Source organism: Myxocyprinus asiaticus, chromosome 22 (genome assembly GCF_019703515.2).
Source record: "Myxocyprinus asiaticus isolate MX2 ecotype Aquarium Trade chromosome 22, UBuf_Myxa_2, whole genome shotgun sequence".
In the NCBI taxonomy this organism is placed as follows: Eukaryota; Metazoa; Chordata; class Actinopteri; order Cypriniformes; family Catostomidae; genus Myxocyprinus; species Myxocyprinus asiaticus.
Window position 1 is genome coordinate 28625699 of NC_059365.1, and position 17574 is coordinate 28643272.

Below are 17574 nucleotides of genomic sequence, written 5' to 3' on the forward strand. Positions count from 1 at the left end.
TGTAATTCAAGAAACTGGCATAGAGCTGCACTGTGTAATAACAGCACAGCTGCTATAATACAATGGTGCTTGGGAGGTATAATATAAACATACCGTATATAAAACAGATTCACATTTTGTCCAAAATTGCTTTTTAGGTCAGTATTTATCTGCTTGTTTAATATGTTTGTTTTTTGTTTTTTTTTTTATGTCCCTTGTACTCCGAGATCAACAATATCAATAGCTCCCCTGAAAATGGTGTATCTGGAATAGAGCGCAACAGTGCCTGGCCACTTGTTTTTAGAAGTTTTGGTTCCGGAAGCTTTTTTTTCTTCATGAACCAAACCAACCAGCTCTGAGGTGAATAAAAACATTACAAACTTTGATTAGAAGCCTATATATACACTACTGGTCAAAAGTTTTGAAACACTTTACTGAAATGTTTCTCATGATCTTAAACATCTTTTGATCTGAAGGCATATGCTTAAATGTTTGAAATTAGTTTTGTAGACAAAAATATAATTGTGCCACCATATTAATTTATTTCATTATAAAACTAAAATTTAATAAAAATAAATAAATAAATAAATAAATAAATAAAGCTTTTGAAATGGATGACTTGGACCAAATAATAAAGAAAAGCAGCCAATAAGTGCCCAACATAGATGGGAACTCCTTCAATACTGTTTAAAAAGCATCCCAGGGTGATACCTCAAGAAGTTGGTTGAGAAAATGTCAAGAGTACATGTCTGCAAATTCTAGGCAAAGGGTGACTACTTTGAAGATGCTAAAATATAACACAGTTTTGATTTATTTTGGATTTTGTTTAGTCACAACATAATTCCCATAGTTCCATTTATGTTATTCCATAGTTTTGATGACTTTACTATTATTCTAAAATGTGAAGAAAAAAAATATAATAAAGAATAAGTGTTTCAAAACTTTTGACTGGTAGTGTATATACATATATATATATATATATATATATATATATATATATATATATATATATATATATATATATACACACAAAGACAAACTTTAAATCTTTAATGAGCGAGTGAACCACAATTCATTGTGAATGACGCTATTGAATTAAAACGAATTAACGCTCAGATGCGTACGATCAAACCAGTGTGATCTGCATTCGTGCTGCTGTTTACCAGCAAAAGAGGGACTGAAGCGGTTGTCATAATGAACCAGCTGCACATTTAGTCTTCAACATCACAATAACTTTATTTTTAAAAACATTCAAACAATTCACTAAATAAAAGTTTAAAGCCGTTACGGGCGGAGCGCACCATTTTTACGCAGCCATGCGGCCATTTGGTTTTCTGACGTCAAACAAAGAATATACAAACTAGTCAGTCCACTCAAGCCTCCTTCCATTCTGACCGTCACTAATTCTAACCATTTCCAGTGCTGGGAAAGTGGAAGTGCTAGGCTTTTAGAAACTTCTATGCTTCTATCATGAACTCAAAGTTTGCATGCATTGCATGTAAACAACATGGCAGCGCGCATAGCCGGCAAGCGCATTCACGATCGCATCTTATCTATCACAATTAATCATTATAAACATCTAAATACCACATTATGTGTTTCATAATATACAATCTGACCTTCAGTGCATCTGCTGTGAAGTGTAAGGTAAGATTTTTTTTAATTACATCTCACATTAAAGAACACACGCTCAGGGGTCTGTCAGTACAGGAGAAACTTGCATGCAAAAAGGATAAAATAGGATGAGAAAAACAAATCTATCAATTTAAAGCTGTTGATTATAAGTGCAGTCAATATAAATTAAGTGTATTGCATAATATTCCAATATATACAAATGTATAAGCCCATGGTACTCAACAGGCAGCCCGCCAAACCATCTTTTTATGGCCCGTGTGATGTTGTCATCACATAAAATTATTACATGTGCATGAATTTTGAGGTGTCCATTTTCTTGAGTATTTATGGTAATTCTCAGTATCTATAAATTGCTGGACCATTAAAGAGGAGAAGAAACGGTAAATGGATGAAAAGAATTAAAATAAAAAGCCACAAATTTAAATCTGATTATAAGCCACTTTATAAAACATGAGTGCGGTGTCAGTCTGCGTGCACGTTCGTAGAAACAGTTGTGTGCATTCTCAGTCACTTAAACATGCGCCCGCTGAGTTTCTCTTCCACACCCACTCATCACTGCCACAACACGAGTCAGCAAGTGTTGGGTGACAAACCTGTTTGTAGAGCTTAACAGAGATATATACTGCATGTCATCACGAACAGTAATAACAGGAAAAAAGTTTTATCCTGCAATAACCTAAATTTCTATCAGGAAGACTCGCAGACTTGAGTGAAAATTAAGATGACATTTAGTTGATGAATATAAAACGGAAATGTAATGTCTCTCTTTGGTGTAAGCCCCGTCTGGCGGTCCGAAGTAGTTGTACTCGGAACCTTCATATAAAAGGGATAGTTCACCCAAAAAAGTACTCTTATCATTTACTCACCATCATGACATCTTAGATGTGTATGACTTTCTTTCTTTTCCTGAACACAAACAAAGATTTTTAGAAGAATATCTGAGCTCTGTTGGTCCAGTAGTGTAAGTGAATGGTGATCAGGCCTTCAAAGCTCCAAAAAGGACATAAAGGCAGCATAAAAGTAATCCATACGACTCCTGTGGTTTAATCAATGTCTTCTGAAACAATCCAGTTGGTTTTGGGTGAGAACAGAATAAAATATAACTCATTTTTCACTGTGCATCTTGCCATTGCAGTCTCTATGCACGATCATGATTTCTAGCTCGATTACACTTTCTAGTGCTTGACACATGCACAGAGCACTAGATGGCGCTGTAGGAAGTGTAATTGAACTTAAAATCATGATCACCAATCATGAATGCTGTCAAGATTTACAGTGAAAAAGGAGACCTACAGAGCTGAGATATTCTTCTAAAATTCTTTGTGTATGACTTTCTGCTGAAGAAAGAAAGTCATACGTATCTTAGATGGCATGAGGGGTGTAAATTATGATAGAATTTTAATTTTTGGGTGAACTAACCCTTTAAATAGAATATGAATAATATTAGTTTTTTATTAATTTTTTTCTCTATGTGAAAAAGGTCCATAGGAATTCATTGTTTTGATTCAAAATGTTTTTTGCACTGAATATACAGTGTAAAAAGGCCTTTACTCACCAATGCATGTAGATACACATGTACAAAGATATACTACAGTTATTTACACTGAAGAAAAATTTACAGAGAGTGGCACTGAAATTCCAAGCTGTTTCTTCACATTGAACATAATGCATTCATGTGGAATTGCATCCACTGATGAAAAAAATGCTTTTTTTTTTTTCATAGCCTGAACTTAATTTTCAACTAATTTGTATTCATGAACAAGATGGATGTTGATTATGAACATGTAGCCTTGTGTGTTGACTCCCGTATAGGAACAAAACCCATGGACTCAAAAAAACTGTGTGACAATACTGAGCTGCAAGACTGTCAAGGCTTGTGGGTTTTCAGAGAGCCATTTCAAACAACAATGCCCATCACCAACAGAAATGAGTACTTCATTATAGCACCTCGTAATGTAATCACAGCCACTCAAAATCTCTGAATGCCACTGACTAAAAAGACAGCCATGATTAAGTTCACCATGTCATGTTGGTGAAAACCACTGCTAGTGCATACATTTTACTTAACCACAAGATGTGTACCTTCTCAAACACTGGCTGCTGAAATATCCAATTTCTTTCTGGTTTTGTGAAAAAAAAAAAAAAAAAAATACCTTTTTAAAGGTGAAGTGTACACTTTCTGAACCTCTAGTGTCTCTTAACGAGAGCCTTCCTGAATACTCCTCTTCCATTGGTCAAACAAACAGATAGTCCCTCCCTAAACACACACTACTGGTTGAGCCAACGTTCCTATGTTTTGATAGCGCCTCAGAGCCAGTGTTTGTAATTTTCATGCATATTAAGTTGGGAAAGGAGAAAGTCTTTTAACATTACAAAAAATAAACTTCATCTTTAAAGTTACTCTTAGGCCCACGCCCACACTAATATGTTTTCTTTTTATTATTATTGGCTGAATTTGTGAAGAACTCTCAGTCAGTGTCAGTGTTTGGTGTGAAGGATGACTCATATGTGCAGACGGTCACATCATATGTAGGCAGCAATCACTGCCTGATGACCACAGAGTTATGAAACACTGCTAAAACTTCCAAAAACTCACTTAAAATACAGAAATCAACATCCAAGGGTTTTAAAAACACACACACACTGACATACTGCAACACTCAACTTTGTGATTATATATTTATTATTGTTTGCAAAACAAAGTTTTGTTTTGGCATGGTAAGTCTCTGTAAAAAAGTAGAATGCATGGCAAAATGACAGACAAACCTGAATTATGACTGCGAGAGTTTCCACAGTGGCTAAATGTGGACCTCCTGAGGCAATGGCGAATAATAAGTAGCAGGTGACATTGATGGATGACCACTCCACAAGGATAGACACACCAATTGTTCTTGTGATAATGGTTTCTCCTGAAGTGGATTAATCAGACCATCAGACTCTTTTTATGTGAGTGCATACATGTCTCCATAAAAAATGTGGAATGAATATTAGACTACAATCTAACACTCAAGACTTGGCAGTCTCTTAATAGACAGAGTAGTAAGAGAGGTGTTACAAATGTTGCTGCCACAATATAATAGCACTTGCACACAAATATGTCTTAATATATTTGCCTCCAGGTCTGCGCTCCTGAATAGAACTATTCAGTAAATGTTTTACCCTGAATTTCAACCATAAAGTAAAGATGCTTCTCTTTATGTTAGGCTAATGGAATTTTAATTATGTATTCAGGACATTCTTTTCAGAAAGCCTTTCAATAGTTCAAGTAATCAGGGCTCCTTTAACAGTTTAAATAAACTTGCCCATGTTCCTAACTTTAATGTCAGATTCATTATGGATTATGATGTCTGTTATGTTCAGTGTTGGGCAGTATAACTAAAAGCAGAGATGATACTAACTTAACTACATTTCAGTCATGACAACTCTCAGAAAGATTTAGCATGTTAATGTGGGTATGCCATATTGATAGGATATTGGTCTTGGTTGTCTAGATCCACTACACTGCTGCTGCAGAGCAGGTACGGAGACTTGCTACTGCTACAAAATACACAGACATACTGAGTTGAGCATGTGAACATGCTGCTGCTGCACAGTTAGAAAAACAAGACATGCTGCATCAAGCATGTACTGCTGCACAATTATACATAAATACAATCTCCATGTTGCAAATCTAGACCAGTAGAGCTGGGGAGGTGGTGGTTTTCGGAGAAAACTGGCTTACTCTCTCTTTTCCTAACATTTAAATTTGCTCAGTTTGCAAGTTGATCGACCACCCAGTTACACGTCAGAATACCTATCAGCTTACACCATGTGAGCCAATTGCCCAGACATATCACATGTGAGCGACCTGACTGGCTAACGGATAACAAGTTCAAAGAACCTATCAGTTTGCTCCATTCAGAGTTTCATGCCTAAACTTAGTCATTTCAGTCATTACAACTCTCGAAAAGATTTAGCATGTTAAATGTGGGTATGATATACTGATAGGATATTGGTCTTGGTGGACTAGATCCACTACACTGCTGCTGCAGAGCAAGAACAGAGACTTGCTACTGCTAGAACATACACAGACATAAATTAAGCATACGGACATGCTGCTGCTGCACAATAAAAAAGAATTAAAAAAAATAAAAAAACAAGACGTGGTGCATTAAGCATGTATGACATGCTGCTTTGCAATTAAACATTAAAACAATCCCCCTACAAAGCAGGGAAGCTGCACAACCGCATAAAAAAAACACAAAAAACAACCCCACAAACAAGCAGATCTACCGCCAAGACTTGTGTACTGCTGCTGCCCCAAAGATCCATGTGCACCAAGTGTATGCTATCAAGAATTTATTTAAACTAATGACCTAAGATAGCAATGTGTGCCATGCCTGATTTTGGCTTTGGCTTACCTTGATAAAAATGTGCTTCTGTGTGTCATGGTCAAGAGCAGATTTTACCATGCAAGCTAATAGAATAAAAAGCCCTAGCAACCACCTGAGCAAATAGCATTTTCAGAGAAAATCAATGAAACTGCCTTACTTGAAAATTGAGCAAATTTTAGTTTTAGACAAAGAGAGAGTAGGGAAGTTGATTGGCTACCGATTACACGTCAAAGGACTTATCAGTTTAAACCATGTGAGTCAATTGGCTTGGCATATTCATGCGATCGTGCTGACTGGCTAACAGATAAGTTAAAAGAAACGATCAGCTTGTGCCATTCAGAGTTTCATCCCTGAACTTCAGTACAATACTATAGTAGTGTGACAGTAGTTGATCACTATTTTTAAAATAGTGTACCAGTAATATGAATTTTTCCAACAACCAGCAGAGTAGTGTGAAAACAGTACTACATGTTTATTTATGCTGCATGTAATTGTGCATCCTTACAACTGAGCAAGCTAAGGCAGTCAATCATTTCATTTAATTTCAATTCATACAGTCACCCTAAATTCCCTAAATACTCCTCTAAGATATTTTCCCCCAATAGCGTCAGTGTAGATACTGTAGATATTTTTTGTATGTAACATGTAGTGTATCTAGCTACTTTTCCAAAGAGCTACTTAAGATACTTTAACTTATGAGTAGCTTTCAACTTTGGATTATTATTAGTAGCTTCCAAGTATTATTATGAGTTGCTTCCAAGTAGTTTCCCCATCATTGATCTTGTTATATTTCTGGCTATTCAGACTGAAGAAAGCACTCGAGTTAAAGTCAGTATGCACAAACATTTATTGTTACATTCATGCTATAAATCTGACCTACCAAAACACAAATACCAGACTGACCTAATTTCCCAAGTGGTATATCGTCTCTTAGGAAGATGAGTTTTTGATAGAGATATCAAACAAGATTACTGGATCAGTTCTGACTCCTTAGTGTGTGATCACAAAACATGAGAGCTTTAGTGGGAGCGTCAACCAGATTAACGGCAGAAGCTGTGGGAGTGATGTCCAATGGGGTTTTGGGCCCCAAACCAGAATCTCTCTTTCATCTGACTTCAGAGCAGAAGTATTACCTCTGTGTCTAGGAGACACACTTTCAGCCACAACAGACAGAGTTCTTCATCTGCTCTTGCTGATATGTGGATTGATGTCTCTAAAGTCACATAAAAAGCATGCACGCAAAGCTCCTACTCAAGATTCCACATTGATACCTCATAAAAATTTTAAGGGCCTTAAAATTAAACCCTGCACTACGCTATTGAGAATCTTCATCTAGTGAGAGTGGAGGCATCACTCTAATTGTTCAAACTGTTATCTATCTGATGGGTGGTCGCTACCGCTGGGCAGGCATGGGGGCTTACTCACGAGCTTGTGCACAAACACACACAGAGACTGCAGAGCATGCCAGTGTGACTCCAATCTCCCTCTTATCTCTGTTTGTTTTCATTTAGATCAGTATCTCAGCCACTGCAGCAGCAACTGTTATCTCCTGGGGACTACACTATTCTCTCCTCCTGTTCCACCATTTGGTTCTGTTCAGCTCCATCATATCCTGCTCCACAAAAGAGTCAGTTCATGTATCAGTCATGATAGGGATGTGACTTCTGTCAACTTGATAAGTGGAATGGTGGTGTGGTAAATTTCAATTCCAGACTTAGAGTCAATACACAATTTATGGATGTAGAAGTCAATGCTAAACTTCCAGCTTCAATTCTAAAGCAAGAGCTCCTGAAAACCTCAATGAAAATTAGCAAGAATTTATTATTTATTTATTGCATGTGTTGAAACTTATTAGCAACTTCTTTTAGTATAAAACATAGCAGCTTCAAAATGTATGTTTGAATGATTTGGTGTAATTTGTGCTTTAAACAAAATACAAAAATTTCTTCAAGTAATAATTACCGCAGCTCTTTATTTACAATACATCGAAAACTGTTTTAAAAACCCATTAGAAACTCCAAAGGGAACCTGTGGCAAATTAGCCTTCCAGGTTGTCATACAAATCGACGTCATAGCTCTATTAAAGTGTTACCAATCAAATATGCTGTATTGCCTTTCAATAATATACAGAAGTATTGCTGTACTGAATCTTCACTATTGATATGCTAAAAAAGTGTTGGCTTGCTTTTGCCCCACGCATCATTTAGATGTAAATTTAATTATAAAAAGAACTCAAGATGATATCTGGGGACATTTCATTCACAGGAATCATATATAAAGTTGCTCTTGTGCTGCAAGGATAGAATCACTAACTAAATAACATGATTTATCACCACCAGAAGTCAGGAACTATTAATATATGTGTTAGGCAGAATATTTCAGATTAATTAAATGCTAAGAAACACACAGCAAATAATATATATATATATATATATATATATATATATATATATATATATTTTTTTTTTTTTTTTTTTTTTTTGTGAGTAGCAGTCACCATGTAATACTGAAATCATGTATAGTGTATGTATATTTTAGTCATTATATAATGACTTCCCAGAACTCACCTAAGAAAAAGTTATGTATGTCCCTATAAAAAATAAAAAAAAATCATACACTGTATGAATGTATTTTTATTTATTTTTTTAAATTAGAGGCATTAGCCTCCAAAACCCAATTACGTTATAGGCTATTTATAATTATTTAAAATTGTGTATCATTTAGACAGAATTAACTTTATTAGGGGGTATTTACCAGCAAATTTTGATATGTGGGATTAATTGTGATTTATTAATCGGCATGGCCTCATGTGATGAGGAGGAGGGCGTGGCCGGGCCGTGAGGATGCACGCCCGGCGCTGAGTTGCCTAATCAGCAGGAGGGAGATAAGGGAAGAGCCGAGGATTCCAGAGAGAAAGAGATACACACATCTGGCTTCATGTGCATGTCTCTCTCTCTCTCACGTCCCCGGCTCTTCCCTTACCTGCCTACCGCTGATTAGGCAAATCGGCCCAGCCACGCCCTCCTCCTCGTCACAGCATGTAATTAGTTTAATTTAAAATTAGAATCAATTGACAGCCCTAGTAACTATACACTCTTAGAAGAAAATGTTCCATATAGAACCCACAAGGGTTCCATCGCTCCCTTCATATTTGGAACCTCAAATTTTGGAACTTTTTAAGGGTTCTATCAAAGGAACCCTAAAGGGTTCTTTGAGCCAGTTAGAAAGGTTCTATATAGAACATTTTAGGGGTTCCCAACATGCAACTGTAACATTTGTTTTTTGTTTAGTTTTTTAATGTACTTTTTATTACCAGAACGTTTTATGGATATGCAAATTGAATAGTTAATATACTATATCACTAAGAAAGTGAAATAACCACATAAAATAAATTTAAGTATTATTAAGTAAAGCATTTTTAGTTTGTATTTACAACAACACAAGCAATAATTTACACAATTCATAATAAAACTTATGAGAATTGACAATAAATCCACAGGTTTGTAATAAGCTAAAAGGTTAATTAGAAGTAATATTATTTACCTGTATATAAAAATCACAAACATTAAATCATTTAACATTAACTATAAGTTAACATTATAACCATAAGTATGATCAATTAACAAGTAAAACACTAAGAGAAAACATATAAAAACAAATGCCATATGAAAAGCTGTTAAACAATTTTAACACTGGGGCAGATACAGAATAATTTTGTTATCACTGGTTTGACAAACTGAGTGAGATCTTTTGGATACAACAAATTAATCAAAACTTAACTTCTCCATGTCATCATTTTGATGCTGATGCTGAGGAGTCTGGACACCACATGAAATATCAGGTTGAGGATGGATGTGCTGATCCCTTTAAGTATGTGTAACTTTTAACAGACCTGCTGTCATATGCAGAGTAATTAAAAAACAAAGAAATTGGTATCTCTCTAAATTACACCTTAAAACTTACATGAATAGGAGTGTTGTGTTTTATCTGTATGAAGATGGTCAAATTAGTAATGCTGCACTCCAGAGCCACTGCAAACAGAAATTAAACATTATTAATATAATAAAAACCTTGATGCAATGCAAAATAATGAGAAATAATAGAAAAAGATGTACCTTTTATGACATTGCTTATATCATTGTTTTCAAGTCAAATGTCCCCTTTGACTTTCACTTCTCATGGCTCTGATGTTGTTGATGGCCAGAACGTCAGAAGTGCTCCGAGTTAGGTGAAGACCTTTGATAAAACCATGTTAAATTAATATGGCATCTTCAAAAATAAATAAATAAATAAACAATTATCATATGCACTGACTCACTGTACGTGACAATAAAACTACAGACACCAAATACTCACAAGTTGAGAAATTGAAACATTTCCATCACTTCCTTGCTTTGACTTTGGACATTTGATATATTCACACTCTTGAATAGAGATTGATTAATCTCTTTATATCAGTTCAGCGTTCTGATGTGCTTCTGGAAACTTGTTTTGTTTTTCCCATGTTTTCTGGATGCAAAGAAAATGTAATAACCTGGTATCAGGACTGATAGTCAATCTATAGCGGAGATTTGAGTGATTCAGGTTTGAAATAACGTAACTCCTGGGGGAGAATATCGCAGGCCTGAACGAAACAGTTTTGTCGACGTTTATTCTTTGTGTTTTCTGAAATAAACGTGCAAGTCATAAATAACAAGAAGTTAGGTCAAAATAAATAAAAATAACAAAATTAATCAACAAATTAATTTATTTTTCTTTCTTACCAGGCTAACGTCGCCCTCAAGCTTTCAGCTCAACCGACTTTCCGTGACCATTAAAATTTGAAATAGGATGATCATGCGTTTTTATTACTCCCGCGAGTTGCGTGTCTGAGCGTGCGGCTTTAATGCGCCTTTGCGCTGTGTAGAAAGGAGGGGGGAAAAGCGCTACATGCTCAAGCTGTTTGCTATTTATGATAAACACAATTTTTTGCATCTTTTGTTGAATCATGGTCCAAGAAGACTATATCATAGACTGTATATTAATACTAAGATAAACATGTTGTCTAAAAGAGAAAGGACATTGGATCTGATTGTCATTTATCCTTTTCTAATCTAACCCAAAGCTGTAGAAGTACATTATAAAAGTTTTATTTCATCTGTAGTATGAAATGCAAATGCAAAAGTAATGTAGTGTAGTGTTCAAAACTATTTATAAACAAAACTTTAAATAATGTAAATTTATACACATACAGTATAAACATACTGTACATACATACATACAAACTCACATTAAGTAATTGTCAGCCTAAAGAATCCTTTTGTGCAAAAGTTTTTTTTTCTTTTTTTTTTTTTTTTTTTTTTCTTCTGTAAATCTTTGTAAATATAACCTTTTTGGCATAAAGGGTTCATTGGAGCAGAGTAAAAATCCCAAGGGTCCTATATAGAACCCGAAATAACCTTTTTTTCCCCTAAGAGTGTACAAATATATTTATAATATAAAAGGATTCTTAAATACGCCTATTTTGATGTTTCTAAAGCTGTAAATACTGTATGTAAAAACGTCTATGCAAACAAATATGTGTAAATGTTACATACAAATGCCTACTAATAATTATGAGATCAGACTGAATAATAAGCATATTTGATGTCTTAATTATTCTAATATAATATGAATGTGTGTGTGTGTGTGTGTGTGTGTGTGTGTGTGTGTGTGTGTGTAGATATATATATCTATTATAAATATTTATTCTTATTTTTAAGATTGGAGGGTGGGGGGCATTCTAAATCTACTTTGCTTTTAATATTTAGATTTCACAAGTAAATATTCACCCCACCTAGTATCCAGAAGTTAGGACCAGCTGTTCAACTGTAATTTATATAGTTGTTAGAAACATACTTTTTTTTTTCTTTTTCATTAAAATCCAAATACTGTCCTACAGGTCATTGATGAGAACTAAATGAGAACACAAGGCTCTCTACATTTTGCCCTTATAAAATAATTCATTTGAGGATTTCTACAGGGACAGCGACAAGTAAAAACACGTCACAGATTCACCCTGCTGGACATTGGAAGAAATATTGCTTCTCCATTTAGCCAGAGAACAGGGAACAGGTTGAAGATGAATGGAACCTCCCATTGAGATTACGCCATCAATGAGATGTTCAGAGATGTCAATAGGGACTCACTTTAACAACTTTTAACTTGTTACACAAATCAGTATAGCTAATGACCGCGACACAAACGGCAGAGCTTGGGACCAGCCTTGGCCAATAAAATTGATTTAAATGCTAACACAGAGATCAGTGCAGCCTGAGAAAAAAAATGGCCCAGGAGCCTTGGGCAAATAATAGCACTTTCATCTGTGAAAGGAAGCTGTGCCTATCAGTATAATAAGAATAATGGCTCCAAATCAGTACATCAATACTGCTCGAGCTAGAAGCCGACACTCCACAAGCTACACATTTTGCATCTGTTTGCTCCACTTCTGTTGCATGTTTGTATTGCAGACCACAACAGGCCAGCAGAATCACCAAATGGCTGCATACCCAAATTCCCTTCCTGTGCTTCCTAGAGAGTTTGTGTGCTGTAATGTAACACCACAACAAGAACCAGCAGATGGCAAAGCATTTTTGAGCAAGTGTTTGTGCTTTCTATCCAACAAATGGCCTGAACGTGACCCAAAATTGACTTATGCTTGACAAGGGTTGAGGGTATCTGAATAGCATCGTCTCTATGTGACTTTGTTAATGCATTTCACAGTGGGACAAGACAACATTTCAGAACCTGACAAACAAATCTGGCGAGTTGTTCCGCTAGCATCTGTTGATTATGCATAGACATGAAAGAAAGTTTTGGGGTATTTGTATTCAAGTATTCAAGCAAAAGTCTGCAGCAAAAACATTACCAACAATTTGTATTGCACTCTGGCAATCGGTAAAGTTTTCTCCAACTGTAAAACGAAATCAAACAACTTTAATCCTTGGCTACAGACCCCAGCCCAGCTTTTTCTTGTTTTAAAGACACACCCCTTCCTTTGTTAGAGAACTGAATGTGGTTGAGATCAGGCTACACAGACATGAATAGAGCTGGCACTTAATAAATTACTGGGTTTACTTTCATCATTCTCCTATGATATTTGCCCTGTTTATCTGTGATTTTTGCATGCATCTTGCTGAGTTTAAGATCACTAATTGTTAAGACAGAAGTAGAAATATTCAGAAAGAGTGCCACTGTCAAGGAAGCTGGAGCTGAGGTTTTCATTTCACTTACTTTTCTCTTTCGTCTAATGTTCTTGGCAAGTTGAGCTCCCAACTGGTGTAGCATATGGTGGCTGGGGTCCTAAGGAGTGAGGTGTGGCTGTCTGTGCATGTGCCAGAGCCTAATTACTCACTTATTAGTACCCAGGTGGCTACTCACTCTCACAAACACACATAGAGTTTATAGCCACAACTCCTTCATTTCGACTACTCAGGACAAACAAATAAAACAATCCATGAAGAAATAATTATAGCAACCACATATCTGCTACAAATAATAAGAGGTGGTTCTTATTTGGGTGTTTTAACATGACTATAGAGGGATATTAAATGCTTGATTATTATTTCTTAAGCACTCAGAGGTTTCAGGTTTGCAATTTTGGGACGCAAACGTTATCTTCTGGATGGCTAAGACGTGATCAGTTTCTTTAATCTATGGACTACACATTTGCACATTATAAAGTTTACAAGATGAAAGGCTTCCTGAAATGTTTGTGAGAGAGGGAAGGGAAGAGAGGAGAGGTGTCTGCATCATAAACACTTCTTTCATGAATCTCAGTTCAGCTGTGAAAGGGTGTCATCACCCTGTGTGGAGAAAAAAAAAAAAAGCATTTCTGAGGAGAGAGACAAAGATCTGAGCACTCCCTCAAGTGAACTGTGGGGTGAGGAAAGAAGAGCTATTGAAAATGAATTCCTGCTCTTTTCCACAGCTTCAAGAAAACATTAGGCAAGTCACACTGACCTCTCAGTGTACGAGTGAAAAGCTATTGTTTTGATGGGTGGGTGTGTTTTTACAAAGATACAATGTAGGGTGTAAATTGGGACACTTTTTTAAAATTTCTACCTTTACCCTCTGTATTGCCCTCTCTATTCCCCCCACTTAAGAGTTGGACTTTTAATGGGGATGGTGTTTTTTTCTTTTTTTTTACACAAATACTGTCTTCTCACTTATATACATTTTAGTGCTGTCAGTCGATTCAAATATTTAATCGCGATTTATCGCATGATTTTTCCATAGTTAATTGCGAGTAATTGCAGATGTTTAAAACGCTCAAATTTGAATCTATATATACTTCTTTTTCTGTCTTAATGCATTTAGATCATTCTTAGAAAAGAAAACAATATTTAACAATTTTCTTTCTTTTTTTTGTTTTTTTTTTTTTTTTTTTACATTTTCCAAGCAAAGTATTCTACAAGATAAAGATAGAAATGCTCTTAAATAGCACCAATTAAAGTAACATTAAACATTTCCCAAAGTGAGGTTGTTGACTTACTGAAATATCCAGTTCCCGTAGTTTGCATTTTCATTGCAATGGGCATCAAATCTCTTAAACCCTCATCCTCCACAATATTAAAAGTGCCTATCCATGGGGGCCAGGGTAGCTCAGCGAGTAAAGACACTGACTACCACCCCTGGAGTCACAAGTTCAAATCCAGGGCGTGCTGAGTGACTCCAGCCAGGTCTACTAAGCAACCAAATTGGCCCAGTTGCTAGGGAGGGTAGAGTCACATGGGGTAACCTCCTCATGGTTGCCATAATGTGGTTCACTCTCAGTGGGGCGTGTGGTGAGTTGTGCGTGGATGCCACAGAGAATACCGTCAACTGGACTGACAGCTATTCACTCAGACAAAGACACTAAATGAAAAGTGAAAGTTTGACATTCATTATTATTTTTTTGATAAAAACATCACTCAGAGAATATAAACTTTTGTTTAATTGAGTCTCTTTTACTGATTTCCTAATCTTCCTATCCTAATCTATATGGTGTTGTAGCCTTTACGGAATATTTGACATGCAGTCTCAGTGGGGTCATGTCACTAACAGGTCTGATAGTGAGACAACAGTGGTTGAGAGGTCTAAAAGTCAGAGAAGCTTTGTACACAGAGCCCCTGGCAGAGCTCGACTCACGGGGGCTAACTACCCCTCTTTTTCTGACTGTTTCTCACTCGACTCCTCCCATTCCGCTCATGGCTCCATCGTTCTTTTATCTTCTTATCTGCTGTCCGACTCTCTTCCCACTTTTTCGTAACAGACAGAACACCTGTGATTTGTGGCCTCCCTGCTCTCACATTCCTGTCCTACCTCACTTATCGCTTTTTCAGCGCCCTGTCGCTTCAGACGCTTAGGAAGAAGCCCCCAAGGCCCCTCAGAGAACTGCCAGGGGTCCAATGAGCCTCCACCACATCTCACTGTCACCTCAGACATCAGACATCTGGCAGTGCCACACACACACACACACATGCATATGGCACAGATCTTCAAAACACTCCCTCCAGAGAAACATTTTGAAGTGAGAACAGACACGGAACACCTTGACAAACCAGCACAGAATACGCTCTTATTTTTCTTTCTCTTTTTGGAGAACAAAAGTTGGCCTCATAGATGTCATCAGTGAGAGAGAACAAATGGAGCGCTGACCTGTCAGAGGAGATGAGGTGTGTGCAGGAGGAAGTAGCTGGAAATGAGGGGTGAGATATGGGGAGGGAGGATGAAGGTGTGAGGGAGTTGAGAGAAAAGAATCTGACAGGGGCTGTTAGCATATTTATTGAACTTCAATTTATCTGTGGCCCCTGCACAAAGTGTTATCCAACACCCACCTTATATTCTTCATTTGAGGCCTCATTCACCCCCTCTTCACATTTTACATGCTACACAAATAAGATCTTGTTCTAAAAATGTATTTGTATTCACCCTCAATGACATTCCAAAAAGGTAAAGCTTCACTCTAAAAAGTCCCAAAAGTAAACCAAACTTCTTTGAGTGACTTTTAAAAGTTGATTTAAAAGCATGTCTGTAAAATCCCAAATCAAGATCCCAGGGAAATGTATGACTTGTTTGGGGAATTGTGAGTCATTTATTTTATTTCTTTAATTATTCTCATTTTAGCCCAGTGATTTCTGTATTTAGGTCCCTCTGTCTGCTCCAATGTTCAGATATTAAACCCTGCGGTTTGTGAAAGAGATTAATGTGAGTGGAGGTCAAAAATAATGGAGTTCATTTTATGGAAAATGAGATATGATCACATTGCTTTTTTTCTTTTGGTTCGTGCTGCATTAAGTTTAGTTCTGTGTGACTGGCTTTAAATTGAAATATATATATATATATATATATATATATATATATATATATATATATATGAGAGAGAGAGAGAGAGAGAGAGAGAGAGAGAGAGAGAGAGAGAGAGAGAGATCTGGAAAAAATAAGAGACCACTGCAAATTATCAGTTTCTCTGGATTTACTATTTATAGTTATGTGTTTGAGTAAAATGAACATTTTTGTTTTATTCTATACAGTACTGACAATATTTCCCCCAAATTCCAAATAAAAATATTGTCATTTAGAGCATTTATTTGCAGAAAATGACAGCTGGTCAAAATAACAAAGAACATGCAGTGTTTTCAGACCTCGAAAATGCAAAGAAAACAAGTTCATATTCATTTTTAAACAACACAATACTAATGTTTTTTTTGTGAAGGAAGAGTTCAGAAATCAATATTTGGTGGAATAACCCTGATTTTCAGTCATCACTGATCCTCCACCAAATTTCACAGTGGGTGTGAGACACTGTGGCTTGAAGGCCTCTCCATGTCTCCGTCTAACCATTAGACGACCAGGTGGAGGATCGGTGATGATCTGGGGGTGCTTCAGCAAGGCTGGAATCGGGCAGTTTCATCTTTGTGAAGGACACATGAATTAAGCCATGTTCAAGGTTATCCTGGAAGAAAACTTGCTTCCTTCTGCTCTGACAATGTTCCCCAACTGTGAGGATTGTTTTTTTTTTTTTTTTTTTTTTTTTTTCAGCAGGACAATGCTCCATGCCACACAGTCAGATCAATCAATGTGTGGATGGAGGACCACCAGATCAAGACCCTGTCATGACCAGCCCAATCTCCAGACCTGAACCCATTGAAAACCTCTGGAATGTGAACAAGAGAAAGATGGATGGCAAACAAAGCCGAGCTGCTTGAATTTTTGCACCAGGGGTGGCATCAAGTCACCCAACAGCAATGTGAAAGACTGGTAGAGAGCAGGCCAAGATGCATGAAAGCTGATTGAAAATTAGGGTTATTCCACCAAATATTGATTTCTGAACTCTTCCTAAGTTAAAACATTAGTATTATGTTTTTAAAAATGAATATGAACTTGTTTTCTTTGCATTATTTGAGGTCTGAAAACACTGCATCTTTTTTTGTTATTTTGACCTGTTGTCATTTTCTGCAAATAAATGCTCTAAATGACAATATTTTTATCTGGAATTTGGGAAAAATATTGTCAGTATTTTATAGAATAATACAAACATTTTCATTTTACTCAAACACATACCTATAGAGAGTCACATGACACCATG